The following is a 17,639-nucleotide window of genomic DNA, read 5'->3' as shown; positions in this document are numbered from 1 at the left end:
AGTTTCAGGCATAAATTCTCATTATGTTTTTACTGAATTCTCCATTTTTTTATTCTCATTTTGTACAATTTTTTTTACATTAATAAAATATTCATGTTTAAGAGTAAACAAAACAGCCCCTCCCCCTCATGAATATAGACTTGCTTGAGCGATAAAGTAAAGGGGAGAGAAAAAAATTAAAATTAAAAAAAATAATAGTAATAATTGTAGGTATGGCCAGGTGGCGCAATGGACAAAACACCAGCCCTGGAGCCATGAGCACCTGAGCCCACATCCAGCCCTGTAGACCCAACAATCACCCAGCCATGTGACATGCAAGCCACCCGATCCCCACTGCCCTGCAAAAAACAAAAAGAAGGAAAAAAAAAGACCCCAAATAAAATAAAATAGTAATAATAGTAGGGGTGGCTGGGTAGCGGACAGAGCATTGGCCCTTGAGCCAGGAGCACCCGGGTCCAAATCTGGCCTCAGATACTCAAAGATCACCCTGCTATGTGGCCCCAGGCAGGCTACCCAGCCCCATTTGCCCTGCACCCCCCCCCAAATAGTAATAATAAAAAATGTGCTTCAGTCTGTGTTCCAACACCAACAACTCTGTCGTGGGTGGATCGTATTCTTTATGGTAAGTCCATTGCAAAAGTGACTTCCATATTTTTCCAACGTTGCCATTGCTGATCGCAACTCCCTCCTTTCTTATTTCTCCACTCCCATGTACTATATTTTCTCTCTCCTTTCACTCTGACTCTGCTGTAGGGTAGCTGAGTGGCACAGCAGACAGATCCCTGGTCCTGGGGCCAAGAAGCCCTGAGCCCCCATACCATCCTTTAGGCCCAGAATCCACCTGGCCCTATGGTCCTGGACAGGCCTTCCAATCTCAGCCCCTTGCAAGAAGTAAAAAAGAAAATGTTATATCTGACCACTCTCCCACCATGGTCCATCCTCTCCTCCTTTATTCACATCCCCCCTTCCCCCTGCTCCCCCCTCCTTCTTACTCCAGATGTCTATACCCCATTGAGTATATATGCTATTACCTCTCCTAGCCACCTCTGATGAGAGCAAAGGTTCCCTCATTCCCCCTTGCCTCCCCTCCTTCCATATCATTGCAATAGCTCATTGTAATAAAAAAAATCTTATTATATGAAATATCTTGGCCTATTCCCCCTCTCCTTTTTCTTTCCTCTCATTACATTTCCTTTTTTTTTTCTATTGACTCTATTTTCACACCATATTTTATCTTCAAATTCAGCTTTCTCCTGTGCTTCAACTATAAAAGCTCCCTCTACCTGCTCTGTTAACTGAGAAGGTTCATATGAGTATTATCAGTGTCATTTTTCTATGCAGGAATACATGCAGTTCATCATCAAGTCCCTCATATTTTCCCCTTTTCCTCCAATCTCTATGCTTCACCTGAGTCCTGTATCTGAAGATCAAACCTTCTGTTCAGCTCTGGCCATTCCAACAGGAACATTTGAAATTCCCCTGGTTCATTGAAAGTCCATCTTTTCCCTGGAAGAGGACTTTCAGCCTTGCTGGGTAGTTCATTCTTGGCTGCATTCTAAGCTCTTTTGCCTACCGGGATATTATATTCCAAGTCCTACGAGCTTCCAATGTAGCTGCTGCTAAGTCCTGTGTGATCCTGACTGCAGCTCCATGACATTTGAACTGTGTCCTTCTGGCTGCTTGTAATATTTTCTCTTTGACTTGGGAGTTCTGGAACTTGGCTATAATATTCCTAGGGGTTGGTTTTTTGGGATCTCTTTCTCGGGGGTATCAGTAGATTCTCTCCATTTCTATTTTGCCCTCTTCTTCTAGAATATCAGGGCAATTTTCCTGTAGTAATTCTTTGAAAATGATGTCAAGGCTCTTTTCCTGATCATGACTTTCAGGTATTCCAATAATTTTTAAATTATCTTTCCTAAGTCTGTTTTCCATATCAGTTGTTTTCTCAATGAGATATTTCACATTTTCTTCAAATTTTTCATTTTTTTTTTGGTTTTGAAGTATTGATTCTTGATTTCTGGTAAATTCATCAATCTCCCTGAATTCTATTCTTTGTCTGAATGATTTGTTCTCCTCAGAGAATTTTCTTATCTCTTTTTCCATCTGGCTAATTTTGCTTTTTAAAGCATTCTTCTCCTCAATAACTTTTTGAACTGTTTTATCCATTTGACCTAAGCTGGTTTTTAGCATGCTATTTTCTTCAGCATTTTTTTGGATTTCCTTGACTAAGCTGCTGACTTCATTTTCATGTTTTTCCTGCATCTCTCTCCTTTCTTTTCCCAGTTTTTCTTCTAACTCTCTCATTTGATTTTCAAAGTCTTTTTTGAGCTATGTCATAGCCTGATCCCCATTTCTGTTTTTCTTGGAGTCTTTAGATGCTGGAGCTTATGCATCCTCATCTTCAGACTGAGTATTTTGATCCTTCTTGGGCTCATTTGCAAAATATTTCTCAATGGTGTTCCTCTTGTTTCTCTGCTTCCTCATTTTCCCAGCCTGGGCCTGGTTCTGGGGTGCTTCCTAAGCTTTGAGGACACTCCCACAAGGGTCTAGGTGTGTGAGGCTCTGTCCTCCCTCCTGGTCTGTGAATGACCATATGTGCCCCCCCCTCTGCCATGGGGCCGAGGTGGGGGGGCCCCTGCTGTTCTATGGGGGGCCTAGACTGGGATCAGTATCTGAATGCGTTCAGAGCCCCAGAGTCCTGTTCCAGGGGCAGAGGACAGAGCTTGGCAGTCTCTCTCTCTTCACTCCCCTCCCTCAGCTCAATGGGCTCATGCCCTGGGGGCTCCTGCTTACCGGCTCCGCCTGCTTCTGTTTCCTGGATCAGGGCTGCAGAAAGACCAGGCTGCTTGCTGTGTACCCTGAGGGCTGGGCTCCATGTGCTCCCTCTGGCAGAGGTCCCCCGCTGTTCCCACACTTTGTGCCCAGTGCTCCCTGTAGATCAGGAGACTCCCCCACTGCACGGCTCCCAGAGCCCTGGGGCTGCCTCTGGGAGGCTGAAGTTCTTTGTCTCTGGCGGGCCACCCCTCTGGCGGGCCGCCCCTCCGGCCCTGGGGAGCAGAGCCTTTCAGCTCTTTTCCAGGTTACCTTGAGTAGGAGAACTGCCTCAATGGGTCCCTCTGTGGGTTCTGTCTCTCGAAAGTTTAGTTAGAGTCCTTAGTTTATGAGTTTTATCAGAGAGCTCCTAAGACTCCATCCCTTCTTGTCGTCATCTTGGCTCTGCCCCCGAATTCTCCATTTTTAACAGACTTCCCCATAGAGGTAATTTGTGTTGATGTTTGTCTTCTTATCCATTTTGCTGTCTTTTCATGTGGCAGCTTATTTGAATAGGTCAGACCAGAATGACCTCAGTGACACACTCTATCTTCTCATTTTATTCATTCTTCTAGTTTTGTATTGATTTTTGCTTTAACAGGTCAATGGTCTGACTGTACCCAGAAAGTTGATTCAGAAATGACTCCTAGTTTGGTAACTAGCTATTTCCTGTATGTTAAATAAAACATAATCATTTTATTTGAGAGTTGCTAGTGGTGGAAGACTCTGGCCATAGTCAGTCAGTCATGTTCCCTAGCTTTCAGAAAGGCAGATTTCACAATTTGTTATGATCCTCTTTCAGATACTCAAAAAAGGAATATGATTTAAGAGGATGTGATATGCTAAAAAAAAATCTGATGATCCAGGCTCAGATAATCCCATTGTAGAAGACAAAACTGAACTCCAAAGAAATCATTGTAGCCGTAGATGGTCCAGACAACTCTCGGAGCTAGGATGGAACAGGACATGGAAAAAAAAAGATGAGACAGACAGCTAGGTAGAACTTGGTGTAACCCTGGGCAAGTCACAATCTCAGTTGCTCAGGAAAGAAAGAAAGAATGAATGAATGAAAGGAAGAAAGGAAAGAAAGAAAGGAAGAAAGGAAAGAAAGGAAGAAATAAAGGAAAGAAGGAGAGAGAGAGAGAGAGAGAGAGAGAGAGAGAGAGAGAGAGAGAGAGAGAGAGAGAGAGAGAGAGAGAGAGAGATGGAAGGAGAAGGGGTCCAGAAGCAAGGAAGAATAAAGAGTGGTAGCTGAATTGAAAGTCTCAGGAAGGCTTCTGCTCAGAAGGAGCTGAGGTTTGCAAATAATTCTCTCCATGACAAAGAAACTTGTTTTTTTTTAAACCTTTGTCTGGAACATCAAAAAGGGAAGCAGCTGGGCACTCTCTTGGGGTGGAGGACAAAGGAAAAGGAGAACAACTCAAGTCTTAGTGTTGTTTCAGCTTCTTCACTGAGAACACTGATCTTCCATCTGGACAGGCTGGACTGAATATTTTTAAAGTGAGAGTTGAATTCCAGTGTGAAAGTGAGAATGAATCCTTATTTGGTTGACTGGATTGAATGGCATAGATATGTTCACTGAACTGTTGTCAATAAACTTTGAAAGATTATTGACAGTGGGGGAGATCATAGAATCATAGATTGAAAGTTGGAAGACTTTCTGTTCCAACCCCCTCATTTGATAGATGAGGTAATTGAGGCCCAGGGGAGGTAAAGCCACTTGCCCATAGTCCCCTAAGTTATGTCAAGGATTTGAAGGTAGGACCTCAGACTCCAGACTCTGCACTTGTCCCACTATATTATGCTGCCTCAAGATGCAAAAGGATAGGTACAAAGTTATGTTATTTTGATTTTCAAAGCAGGGAGAGAAGTGGATTTCTAAAATAGGGACAATGTATTCTAATGGATAGAGTGGGACTTGGAATAAGGAATTCTAATCCTGACTTTCACGCTTACTAGCTATGGGACCATAGGCAAGTCACTTAATCCAACTGAACCTCAATTTCCATAAATGTAAAATGGAGACACTTATTTCTACTTTACAGGGTTATATAAGGCTCAATGGAGATAATATAATAATAGCAGTAAAACAAAGTCCTTTACAAATAATATCTCATTTTATCCTCATAAAGGCCCTGGGAGGTTGGTGCTATTCTCTCTGTTTTGCAATGGGGATCAAAATGGAATAATATTTGTAAAATAATTAATGCAATTTCAAACATATCTCAAGCTTAATAAATGCTTATTTTCTTTACAGAATAAAAACATTGAGGCAAGTGACTTGTCTAGGGTCACACAGTCAGGAAGTATATAAAGGTGGATTTTTGAACTCATATCTTCCTGACTCCAAGCCTGGTGCTCTGTGCACTGTGTCAGCTGCCTAATGTATGGTTAAGGTGCATTGCAAATTTTGAAGCACCTTCAGAAGGTCAGCTGTTATTTACTCTTCGTAAATGAATGAGCTTGGCATTGAACTCTACCACCATTTTAGACTGAGTCATTGAGCAGGTGGTTTGTGAGCACAGCAAGATCTCAAAGAGAAGCCAGCATCGTTTTACTGTGATGAAACCTTACCAAAGTTGTCTCATTTCCTTTCTTGATTTACTTATTGGATTGCTTCTCTGTACTTCTATTTATGGTGTTCCTCTTGGTATCCAGAATAGAAATGGGAAAATCTCTTCTCATATCCATATGGACAAGATAGAAACATAAAAGCTTCAGGATTGTAACAGCAAAGGACTTTTCTATGCCAGTTTAAGGTCTGCAATCAGTCAACATTTATTAAAGCACCTACTGTTAGCCAGGCGCTGTCTTAAGTATAGTAGACACAAAAAAGAGGCAAAAGACAATCCCTGACCTGAATAATTACCAGAGAGAAGACACATGAATAAAGAGGGATTAGGAAAGACTTCTTACAAAAGATGGGATTTTAGTTGGGATTTAAAGGGAGCCAGGGAATTCAAGTAGCGTTGAGGAGGGAGAATATTCTAGGCATGGGAACAGCTAGAGTAATTTCTTAAGAGTTTTGAGATGGGGTGGCGTAGTGGCGTAGGGGATAAAGCACTGGCCTTGGAGTCAGGAGTACCTGGGTTCAAATCGGGCCTCAGACACTTAATAATTACCTAGCTGTGTGGCCTTGGGCAAGTCACTTAACCCCATCTGCCTTGCAAAAACCTAAAAAAAAAAGAGTTTTGAGATGGAGTATCTTGGAACCACCAGGAGACCAGTGTCATTGGGCTGAAGAGAATGTGGTAGGAAGTAAGATATAAGAAGACTGGAAAGGCAGGGGGGAACAAGGTCATGAAGGACTTTGAATTCCAAATAGAGCATTTTGTATTGGATTACCTGGAAGTAATAGGGAGTCACTGGACTTTATTGAGAAAGGGTGTGACATTGTTGGATCTGAGCTTTGGAAACATCATGTTGCTGAATGGAGGATGAAGTGGAGTAGACGAATTAGACAGAGCTAGCACCATTGTTATTGTAGTAATTTAGGCACGAGATGATGAGGATCTGCATTAGAATGGGGGCAGTTTCAGAGGAGAGGAAGGGGAGTATTCAAGTGATATATAGATGAAATCTATGAACCTTGGCAACAGCTTGGTTATGGGGATGAGAGATAGTGAGGAACACAGGGCAGGTTGAGAACTTGGAGGACCAGATGACTGGTGCTCTTTTTCCATTCATTGTCAGTTATTAATTAGACACTTACAATAGGCTCTCATTGGATGAAAAATTTTTCTAAAATTTTTCTAAATTTTCTAAGGTTCTGTGAGTCCCAGGAAGATCTTCTCCCAGAAGCTATGTGTACACTAAGAACAACCACAGCAAATACAAAGCAGTCCATTACTTGAAATTTAAACCTCTTTTAATTGTACATTTTATTGTGATTAAGCAATGATCATATGGGAATATCAAGGCAAATTGAAGCCAGCCTTTTGGGATCAAGGCAATTAAAATCAGGTAATAAAGAATATTTCTTTTCTCTGAAATTTGTAACCTGGTGTATGCAAACTTGTCCTCTTCCTTCAGTGTGTCCACAATTTCATTTTGGATCCCTTCTATTCTGCCAGCAAGTCTTTTTTTTTCCCTTTTGCCAGATGTAGACATTTAAAAGTTGTCCATGCAGCCCCCCCCTTTCATCTGCACCTTTCTAATCCCTCCCCCCCAAAAAAAGGCCTCTTTTGAGACTTTCAGGATGGAAAGAAGAGATGTTAAATTGTTACTGGTTCCAGGCATAGGTTTATTTTGGGCAAAACATTGCTGGGAAAACAAATTAAATTTGAGCCTTCTTAAAAGGTGGTGTCCTGTTAAGTCTGCTAATCTAAGACTGGGACATTCGGTAAAGGTTAGCCAGTCTCTTCCATTCTCTGCAGTTGTGGACAGTGCAATCTGCATCCACAGTGTTTTTGAAATTCTATTGAGGAAAACAATTGACAGTTTGTTCTCACTTGGACCACCTCTCAAGTTTACCTTTTATAGTTATTTTTTTAAATTGCCTTGTTACACACACACACACACACACACACACACACACACACACACAGTTTGTGGGGGTGTAAAGGGTGATGTAATCTCATAGGTTTGGATTTTGCAAGTCCAGTCCTTTTCCAATTTGCTTATTTCCTTCCAAGGCAGAATTCTAGCAGCTTGGGTAGGCTGATGACATCAGTTGCCCTAGTAGCTCTGGGAGGGCCTTGAATGCCTGTCTATGAGAACATTTGGTTTGTAGGTGTTAACTTGTCTTTCTTATTAGAGAAACATTCCGCCCTCCCTGGTGCTCAGACATTCTAATGTTCAATTATCCTCAAGTAATCTCTATAGTCTCTTCTCTGTGAATTGCAAAAGGACTGGACTCTTTGTCCTGAATAGTCAAAGACACATTTAGTCAAAGGAGGTAAATATGATTAAGTCACTTGACTTCACTAGGGTTAGTTTTCTCATCTGTAAATTGAAAAGACTGAACTCAATTATCTCTAAGTTTTAAGCTCTAAAACCATGTTCCAGTAACTTTTAACATTCCCTCCAATCCTAGAAATAGCTAAATTTGTAAGTACAGTTTCATTCCAAGATTCAAAACAGAACTTTCCAAAAGATGATCATAGTAGTAATATTGTAGAAAATATTCCTTGCTCAAAAGATTCTTTTACGTTATTGTTAATAATCAGAATCATAGTTCTCTCAAGTAGAAAGATCCCTCGGAATTAACTTAATACTTTAGAATCTCAGTTTCATCAGAGATGTCAAATACTCTGCCCTACTTCCCAGGAAGGTTCTAACCAGATTAAAATGTAATTCGGAAATATTTAGTAAAATAAATAAAAATGCAGTAGAACATAGATAATGTTAACATGCAGTTTTCTAAGTCAATATGTGTCCCAAAGGGATCCTTGAGTGTGGTTTTGCTTCCCCTTTCTATTTGAGTTTGACAACACACCTGCACATCATCTGCTTCCTGACTTCTAGGAAGGGGTTTCCTCATAACTCCCAGGGCAGCCCAGGGCCCTTGGGGATACCTCTCATTCTTGGAAGTTTTCTCCTTAAACAGACATTCAATTTGCCCCTCAGAAGCTTTCTGTAAGCCAGCAAACATCATTAAGCACCTACTATGTGCTGTGGATATATAAAAAATTTGGTTTTAATAGGAGAGGTAAGGATTTTGGTTTTAATAGATGGCAAGGAGAGGTAGGGATTGCTTGAAAGTTGTCAAAGGGTGTGGAATATAGAGTCATCCCTTGGAATTTCACACAAACCTCAAGATATCGGTGCCCACACACATATTTACCATGGAATGCCTATACAGATATGGTGCTTTTACTGAATTCAGTCCAGACGAAGGTTCAAATCTTAGCTCAGCTTTTTCTATCTATGATCTAGGTGACTTGGGTAAATTCCTTCTTTCTGTGTCTCAGTTTCCTCCCCTGTAAAATGGGAATTAGACTAGATGATCACTAAGGTGCTTCTTATAATAATTATAATATTATTTCTTATAATCTGCTCAGAAGAATTTTGTTTAAACTTGATATTTGGAGTGAGCAGAAGGGTTTTTATTGTTATCACATACACAAATGACCTCAAAAACTTCCTCTGTGGTCTGGGAGTGATATAAAAACACTTTAAATGTATTTTTTTAAAACCCTTTAAATAGGAGATCCTACTGCTAGGCATCTATCCCAAGGAGTCAGAGGGGAAAAGGAAAGACCCCCATTTTTAGAGAAAAATATTTAAAATAATACTTTTTGGTGTTAGCAAAGAATTGAAAACAAATGAGCTGTCTTTTGGGAAATAGTTGAACAACTTGGGGCATAAGAATATAATGGAATATAATTGTGCTATAAGAAACAATGAATATTAAGAATTCAGAGAAATACAGGAAGATTTGTATGAACTGATTCAGAGTGAAGTGAACAAAACCAGGAAAATATACACATTGACTATATTGTCTGATTATAATGTCGAATCCTGGTCCCCTTGGAGAATAATGAAGGAAATGTACTTCTCTCCTTTTCTTGAAGTAGTAGATCCTAGTTGTAGAAAATTGAATATGTTATTAACTTATGTTATAACTTTTTGTTATAAGAGAAGACACGCTGAGTTGGAGGTATAATAGGGGTATATCCTGAAATGATTGTGATGTAAAAAAAGAAAGGATAACTTTTGGATGATTTTTAAAGAAGTAGCACTTTTACATTCCTTTTATATTTTTTGATTTTGCAAGTCAGTGGGATTAGGTGACTTGTCCAGGGTCACACAATTAGGTAGCCTGAGTCTAGATTTGAACTCAGATCCTTCTGACTCCAGACCCAGTGCTGTATCCATTGAGCTATATAGCTAATCCCTCTTACATTCATTTCTGAATTGCTCTTCTTCCCTATCCAGTGAGACATCCTTTGTAACAAAGCGAGGAGAGAGAGAGAGAGAGAGAGAGAGAGAGAGAGAGAGAGAGAGAGAGACAGAAAGACAGACAGACAGACATAGAGAGAAGACAATTAAAGCAAAACTACTCCAAACAATGCTGCCAGAATGATATCCAAGATTCCATGCTTATAGTCCTTCCATCTCTGCAGTGAAGGTGAGAAGGGAGGTTCTTTTTCTAAACTAATCTTTGGGATGACTATTATTATTGCATAAAGTTCTATTTTGTTAATGTAATTTAAAAAATTGGGACATGAGGGGAAGAGAACAGAAGTGGGAGGGGTAGCATATGAGGTTAAGTTTTTCTCCAAGGGCATCATGGGAAGGGGTGGTAGATGATAGTTTTTCTCCCTGTTTGCATTGGTCAAGTGCCCAGCATCATAAGGAATAAGCATTTTTGCTAAGCCCTTTCCTGTTCATGTTATTTTTAGCATTGTGGACAAACAGGGCTAGGGCGTGGAAGGGAGGAGGAATGTCCCTTGGTGCCAAGCCATGGTGGGCCCATTTCTGCATCCAGTTGGATCTGTTCAAGACCTCTTACAGAGTTCAATTTGGCTTCTCCTTTTGAATATCAGATGTCCAGAAGAAGGCCAAACAGCATAATCCCATAGACTTGACCCTGAATGCTGAAAAAAACCCAACCCAAATCTTATTCAATTTGTCACTAATTTTATCTGTTGGAAGTGCCAGGATATTGTTAGTATCCTAAGACCTTCCCAGTGCCCCTATTCTGGCCTTATGCAATATTCCTCATTTTTATTCTTGCCCCATCAAGTTGGTCTGACCTTCTTCCTTTCCTCTGGGTCTGGAAAGTTTGCCTAGAGACTCAATTATCTTTTGTGGTCAGCAGCCCTCACCTGAGGTTAGGGAGACAGTCATGAGACAGAAGTGGGAATAAATGGTCAAAAATAACCATCTTTCCAAATTGTATGAGGCCCAGGTGACCCACAGAAAACTCATCTGGGGTTAGAGCAGGAATGGAAAACTGGCATGGGCAACATTCATTTGCTTACCAGAATTTTCCTTTTTTGTCAAACCATTCCACGCCATTGTAGTATGTTGACTCCCTGGAGAAGTCAGTGGTCCTGGGTTCAATTTCCGATATTACCTATTGAAATCTTTGGCAAATCATTTAACCCCTCAACCTCAGTTTTCTCATTTGTCAAATGAGGGGTGTGGTGGCCTAGATGACTTTCAAAGTCCCTTCTAGTTGTAACTCTATGATGCTGTGACCCTGAGTACACCCCCACACCATATTTTTGCAACAGAACTGAAAGATTCTTTATCAACTTGTTGGTTGCAGTGCCCATACCTGAAGCCTTTTCAGCTAGGTGGGATCTGTCAGCTCTTAGACTTCCCTGGCATAACCTTGAAAAGTCCTGGTTACCTTCAAAACCATACGGCACCTGACTAGGACTTCAGTGTAATATTATTGGTTTTTTAATTGGAGCTGCTTAGGTGACTTCAATGTAGAAACTGACTCTTGTTTAGTCATTTTAGTCATTTTAGTCATGTCTAACTCCTTATGATCCCTTTTGGTGTTTTCTTTGTAGAGATACTGTACTGGTTTGCCTTCTCCAGGTCATTTTACAGATAAGAAACTGAGGGTGAAGTGACTTGCCCAAGGTCACACAGTTCAGAAGTGTCTGAGACCAGATTTGGTCTCAGATTTTCCTGATTCCAGATCTAGTACTCAAACCACTGCACCACCTAAGTGTCTTAGAAACTCACTACCAAATGTAGTTGGAAGATAGAGGTCTGGGTTTCTGCCCCAGCTTCATCACTAGTTAGCGTAGAGAATCATAGTCCACGCTGTGCCTCCACTTCTTCATCTTTTAGATGGGGTGAGAGGAGAAGGATGGATTGTCCAAGGCCATAGGGAAATGCTAGGTATTTATATGTCAGATGGTTCTGAAGTCACCTATTCAACTTATTTCTTCCCCATCCCATGTTTATGGTTGAGGAAACTGAGGCCCAGAGTGCCCAAGGGTACACAGGAAGTAAGAAGCAGAACCAGGATTAAAATCTAGATCCTTAGACTCTAAACCCAGAATTCTTTCCACTGTGACCCAATCTGTCTTTAAAGCATAAAAATGAACCAGTCCTTCTTGCCCACCAATTTTGTGAATTGCAACCATTTTTTTTAAATCTCCATATTCTTGACCTCAGGAATTCCTCTGATGGAGGCTCTGGGTACAGGCAGAGGATTAGTCTGACTTCTCAATTAATGAGATAAGGTAAATAATCACCCTTTGTAGCTGTAAAATGTTATATGGGCACAAATGAGTTTTACAGCCTGTGATTTTTCCAGTGCACTCTCAGACCGAATTTTATTTGGTTTTCTGGGAGCTTCTTTTATCTTTTTTTTTTGTCCTGAGAACTCTCTTCTAGATTACGGAAAAGAGAATAGCAGGGAACTAGCTCTATTTCCTTTGTCTCTTTCTTGCTTTCTCTCATTTTCTATATATATTTATCTCTTCCTCTCTGTTTCTGTCTCTGCCTCCATTTTTCTGTCTCTCTCACATACACTCTTTCATTCCTTTATTAATTCATTCATTCCTAGGGTTGATATTGAGACCATTAATGATGAACCAATCCCAGAAAGAGGAAGGGATGGGAAACTTTGCTTGACTCAGGGCTTGCACATCTTAAAATATACCGTAAGTGAATATTATTGTTATTTTTCCTCCCCTTTCCAGTGCAATTATATACAATTTTTGTTTTAGTTTTTTTGCAAGGCAAATGGGGTTAGGTGGCTTGCCCAAGGTCACACAGCTAGGTCATATCAAGTGTCTGAGACCGGATTTGAACCCACGTGCTCCTCACTCCAGGGCCGGTGCTCTATCCACTGCGCCACCTAGCTGCCCCCAATTATAAGCAGTTCTAACCACAATGTATAGCAGAGTGGTGGACGAAATGAGCGAGCATCATAGATGGTTCATGCAGGGTGTATGAAGTCAAGGAGAGACTTGAAAATAACAGCACTCTGGTTGGAAGAAATATTTATGGGAATAAAATAGAGGAAAAAAACTATGAAAATTTAGATCTAAATAAGTAGCACAGGGGCAGCTAGGTGACACAGTGAATAGAGCACTGGCCCTGGAGTCAGGAGCACCTGAGTTCAAATCCGGCCTCAGATACTTACAAATTACCTAGCTGTGTGACCTTGGGCAAGTCACTTAACCCCACTGCTATAGCAGAGTGAACCTGTAGTCCTTATGGAATTGTCTAGAGGTAGATGGAATCTGAATGGTCATTTTGTTCAATCCCCCCTTTTTATTTTGGCAAGGCAATGGGTTTAAGTGACTTGCCCAAGGTCACATAGCTAAGTATTAATTGTCTGAGGTCAGATTGAACAGGTCCTCCTGACCCAGGGCTGGTACTCTATTCAATGTGCCACCTAGCTGCCCTTACCCCCTCGTTTTTACAAATGAGGAAACTGAGACCCATGGAGGTGACTTGTCCAGATGATTTGAGTCAGAGGATGTGGTTTTGAGTCCCAGTTCTACCATTTACTCTTTGGGTACTCTTGGGCAAATCACTTAATTTTTCTGAGCCTCAGTTTCTTCAATGGAAAATTGAGAGGGTTGGAAGGATTTCAACGATGTCCCTTCTAGTCCTAAATCTCATTACCTGAGAGTATAAAAGAAGTTATTTGAAAATTCAGATGTCCATATCAGTGTACCATCCATGTGTTTTGGTGGAAGAGTTTCATATAATTTTACTCCCACTAATGAGTAAAGCAAGCTCAGGTTTTAATTTCACACTGGTGAAATTATCTCATATTATTTATTTAAAAGCCTCTTTGGGTGAGAAATCTCAGTATAAGGCAGGAGTGGCTGCTGACTGATATTTTATCTTACTGTCTAGATCCATTCCTTTTGTTATTTTGGTCAATGAGTTAATTTAGGAAGACTGTCTCTCCTTTGACTTTGTGGAAAGAGTGACTCTCTGCTCATGTGACAAATGACTGACCTCAGTTGCTCACCTATTTGTAAAATATATTTCTACAATGGATTAAGCTTGTAATTGCATAGTTGAATAATGGGATAAATAGAGTGTATATAATGATGAATGAGTGGATATAGTGTAAAACTAGTTTCTTTCAATTTTATGTCTATTCTGGTCTGAATATAGTTTAGTAGCTGCCAACAAAGTTACCTTTATCTTCCCCCCCCCAGGACAAAAACTAAGGGAAGGGGGTTCAGGACTGAGTTGGGGTACTAGCTCTCCTATCTCATAAATCCTAAAATAGCACCCAAACTCCAACTTTACATTTTTAGAATGGGTCTGTGGCACTGAAAAAAATGAAAGGACTTACCCCAAGTCTCAGAGATAAGACTTGAACCTATGTCCTTCCATGTTGGGAGCCAGGGTCTCTAAGCTGTTTGACATAGTCGCAGCAAGAAGACTCAGGGCAGTCACACTGCCTGATGGAACAACATGGAGGGCTTCTCTCTAGCCCTTTGCCACATATTCTCTTATTTGAACCTAGAAAAACCTTTATGTTCAAGTCACCTTCTGCTTCTGATAATGTATTAGAATAGTTCCTATTCCCATTCACCCCATGCTCTGGTCTCCCTCAGGGCTAAAAGCACTAAGAATGCCAGTTGTTAAAAGTACAGATGGCTCCTCCTATGTATTATTAGTAGTATTAGCATTAGTATTATTGCATTGTGCATTTCTGGAGGCAAAAAGCTGGCCCTCAAAAAGAGGTCTAACAACAAAACTCCACTATTTCTTTAAAAAGTTTATTTATAAACATTTTCTAATGGTTTTGGGTCCCTGACTGTTAAAAATAAAGTAAAACATAAAACCCCAAATGATTATATTTCTTTGGCTCAGGATCAGTGTATATAATTCATTTTAATTCAACAAATATTTTTAAGTGTTGCCTTCTTGTATACAAGGGACTGTCCTAGGTGCTAAGGATATAATTACAAAAAGGGAATAGTTTCCTAAAGTAGCTTATTGTCTACTTCATGAGATATGATTTGTATAGAAATAAAAGTAACATTAGGAAGAAAAGAATGGGACAAAGAAGAAAAGAGAACAAAGTGCTCTAGGATTCTGAGGAGGAAGTGAGCACTTTCAGCAAAATGGGGAGGAAGACTAAAGGGTGGAAATGACATGAGCTGAGTCTAGCCTTGTAAGAAGATGGAGATTCAGGAAGGCAGAGATGAAGAGGGAAAGTATTCTATGCACAGGAACATAGCTCATATGGTTGTGTGCAAGGGGAAAATGGTGTGTTCAGTTGGTCAACCAGCTAGATGTCAAGTTTGGCCTTGAAGGATGTATGAAGGGGAAGATGGTTAAATTCATCAGGCAAGGTAAGGTATGTTGGAACAAGATTGGAATCACTACCTTCCCTCAAGTTTAGCTTAAGTGTACCTTCCTACTTTCCTGATCTGCCACCACTGTCCCAACTGCTATTATGTCCTCACCAAAACCTATCCATTTTATATGGAAGGAGGGACTGAACCTCTGATTTCATTGGTACTAGGAAGTCCAGGATGAGGAAACTCTCTCTCCCAATGCAGATTGACACCTTCTTTGAATGTCATTTTCTTTGCAATGATATATAGTCTCAGAGAATTTCCTAGTTCACGAGAAGTCACTTGTGATCACACAGTCAATATTTATTAGAGGCAGCATTTTAAACAAGGTCTTCCTGGTTGCAAGGCTAGCTCTCTACCCATTATTCCATACTACCTCACATAGGTGAGCTTTACATATTCTATACTTACTTATATGTACATAATGCTCCCCCAATAGAATATAAGCACCCTAAGAGCAGGAATTGAGTCATTATAATTACAGAGGCTGACATGACTCTTAATAAAGGTTTGTTGATTGATTATATTTTTTATTTTAAAAATGTTTTATTTTTCCCAATTATATGTGAACAATTTAACCAGCCTCCATTAATTTTTTTTCTCTGAAGATGAATAGCATTTTTCTTCATAAGTCCTTTGGAATTGTCTTGGATCGTTGGATTGTTGAGAATAGCTAAGTCATACATAGTTGATCATTATACAATATTGCTTTTACTGTGTACAATGTTCTCCCAATTCTCATTTTCTCTGATTGATTGTAGATGCCTTTTAATGCCATAATTCTCTGGCAAAAAGGAAACTATAGTACCTTTGTTCCATTTCACAGCAATGGGGAGCCTTGTGGGTGCAGGATAACACATTTCCTTCTACCAGTCTCATGGAGCTTTGTTCTACATATACACAAAAGGAGCATCTTTTGGCTATTATGAAACCAGCAGTGTGCAGAATAGTAACTCAGGAAATGCTTCTTGATTGATTTCCTTCCCACCTCCCCCCATCTATACAGTTCCATTCATTTCTTCTCCCAAACTCCTACTGGAAAACCAAATCATTGGCCATGGTAGCCAATATTTCCATCAATGGGATGAAAAGGATGAAGCATTTATTTTTTTTTCCAGTTATGTCTTTTTTTTAAAAGATTTTGTTTATTTTGAGTTTTACAATTTTTCCCCAATCTTACTTCCTCCCCCCCAGAAGGCAATTTGCCAGCCTTTGCATTGTTTCCATGGTATAATTGATCCAAATTGAATGTGAGAAATCATATCCTTAAGGAAGAAACATAAAGTATAAGGAAGAAACATAAAGTATAAGAGATAGCAAGATGAGACAATAAGATATTGATTTTTTTTTCTAAATTAAAGTTAATAAGTCCTTGGTCTTTGTTCAAACTCCACAATTCTTTCTCTGGATACAGATGGTATTCTTCATTGCAGACAGCCCCAAATTGTCCCTGATTGTTGCACTGATGGAATGAGCGAATCCATCAAGATTGATCATTCCCCCCATGTTGCTGTTAGGGTTGTACAATGTTTTTCTGGTTGTGCTCTTCTTGCTCAGCATCAGTTCATGCAAATCCCTCCAGGCTTCCCTGAATTCCCATCCTTCCTGATTTCTAAGGTTTTTTTTGTTTTTGTTTTTTGCAAGGCAATGGTGTTAAGTGGCTTGCCCAAGGCCACACAGCTAGGTAATTATTAAGTGTCTGAGGCTGGATTTGTACTCAGGTCCTCCTGACTCCAGGGCCAGTGCTCTATCCACTGCACCACCTAGCTGCCCCCCCCTTCCTGGTTTTTAATAGAACAATAGTGTTCCATGACATACATATACCACAGTTGGCTAAGCCATTCCCCAATTGAAGGACATTTACTTGATTTCCAATTCTTTGCCACCACAAACAAGGCTGCTATGAATATTTTTGTACAAGTGATGTTTTTGCCCTTTTTCATCATCTCTTCAGGGTATAGACCCAGTAGTGGTATTTCTGGATCAAAGGTATGCACATGTTTGTTGCCCTTTGCTTTCCAGAAAGGTTGGATGAGTTCACAGCTCCACCAACAATGTAGTAAGATTCCCTACAACCCTTCCAACAGTGATCATTGTCCTTTCTAGTCATATTGTCCAGTGTGAGAGGTGTGAGGTGGTACCTCAGAGAAGCTTTAATTTGCATTTCTCTAATAAGTAATGATTTAGAGGAATTTTTCTTATGACTATGGATTGCTTTGATCTCATCTGTAAATTACCTTTGCATATCCTTTGACCATTTGTCAATTGGGGAAATGGCTTTTTTTTTAAATTTGACTCAGTTCTCTGTATATTTTAGAAATGAGTCCTTTGTCAGAAATATTGGTTATAAAGATTGTTCTTTTGATCAGTGGTTTTGTCTGTGCAAAAGCTTTTTAATTTAATGTAATCAAAATCATCTAGTTTATTTTTAGTGATGTTCTCCATCTCTTCCTTAGTCATAAACTGATTCCCTTTCCATAGATCTGATAGGTAAACTGGTCCTTGATCTTTTAGTTTGCTTATAGTATTGTTTTTTATGTCTAAATCCTGTATCTGTTTGGATCTTATCTTGGTATA

General features: G+C 39.9%; 1 protein-coding gene across 3 annotated transcripts in view; it reads left to right on the top strand.

Annotated features, from left to right (window-relative positions):
* The window catches only part of LIMD1 (LIM domain containing 1), a 91,002-nt gene that overhangs the window by 26,126 nt on the left and 47,237 nt on the right, over positions 1-17,639 (top strand). The window contains exons 1-2 of one of the 3 annotated variants that reach the window (XM_074195865.1): positions 2,261-9,883; positions 12,290-12,386. The exons of 1 other annotated variant lie outside the window; for it this stretch is intronic. The gene's annotated coding sequence lies outside the window, so the exon portion shown is untranslated. Of the gene's footprint in view, positions 1-2,260; positions 12,387-17,639 lie in introns of those variants that run through there. One more of the 3 variants, XM_074195864.1, reaches the window with a different exon arrangement.

The sequence above is a fragment of the Macrotis lagotis genome, chromosome 7, assembly GCF_037893015.1.
Source record: "Macrotis lagotis isolate mMagLag1 chromosome 7, bilby.v1.9.chrom.fasta, whole genome shotgun sequence".
In the NCBI taxonomy this organism is placed as follows: Eukaryota; Metazoa; Chordata; class Mammalia; order Peramelemorphia; family Peramelidae; genus Macrotis; species Macrotis lagotis.
This window is presented reverse-complemented; position numbering and strand designations above follow the sequence as displayed.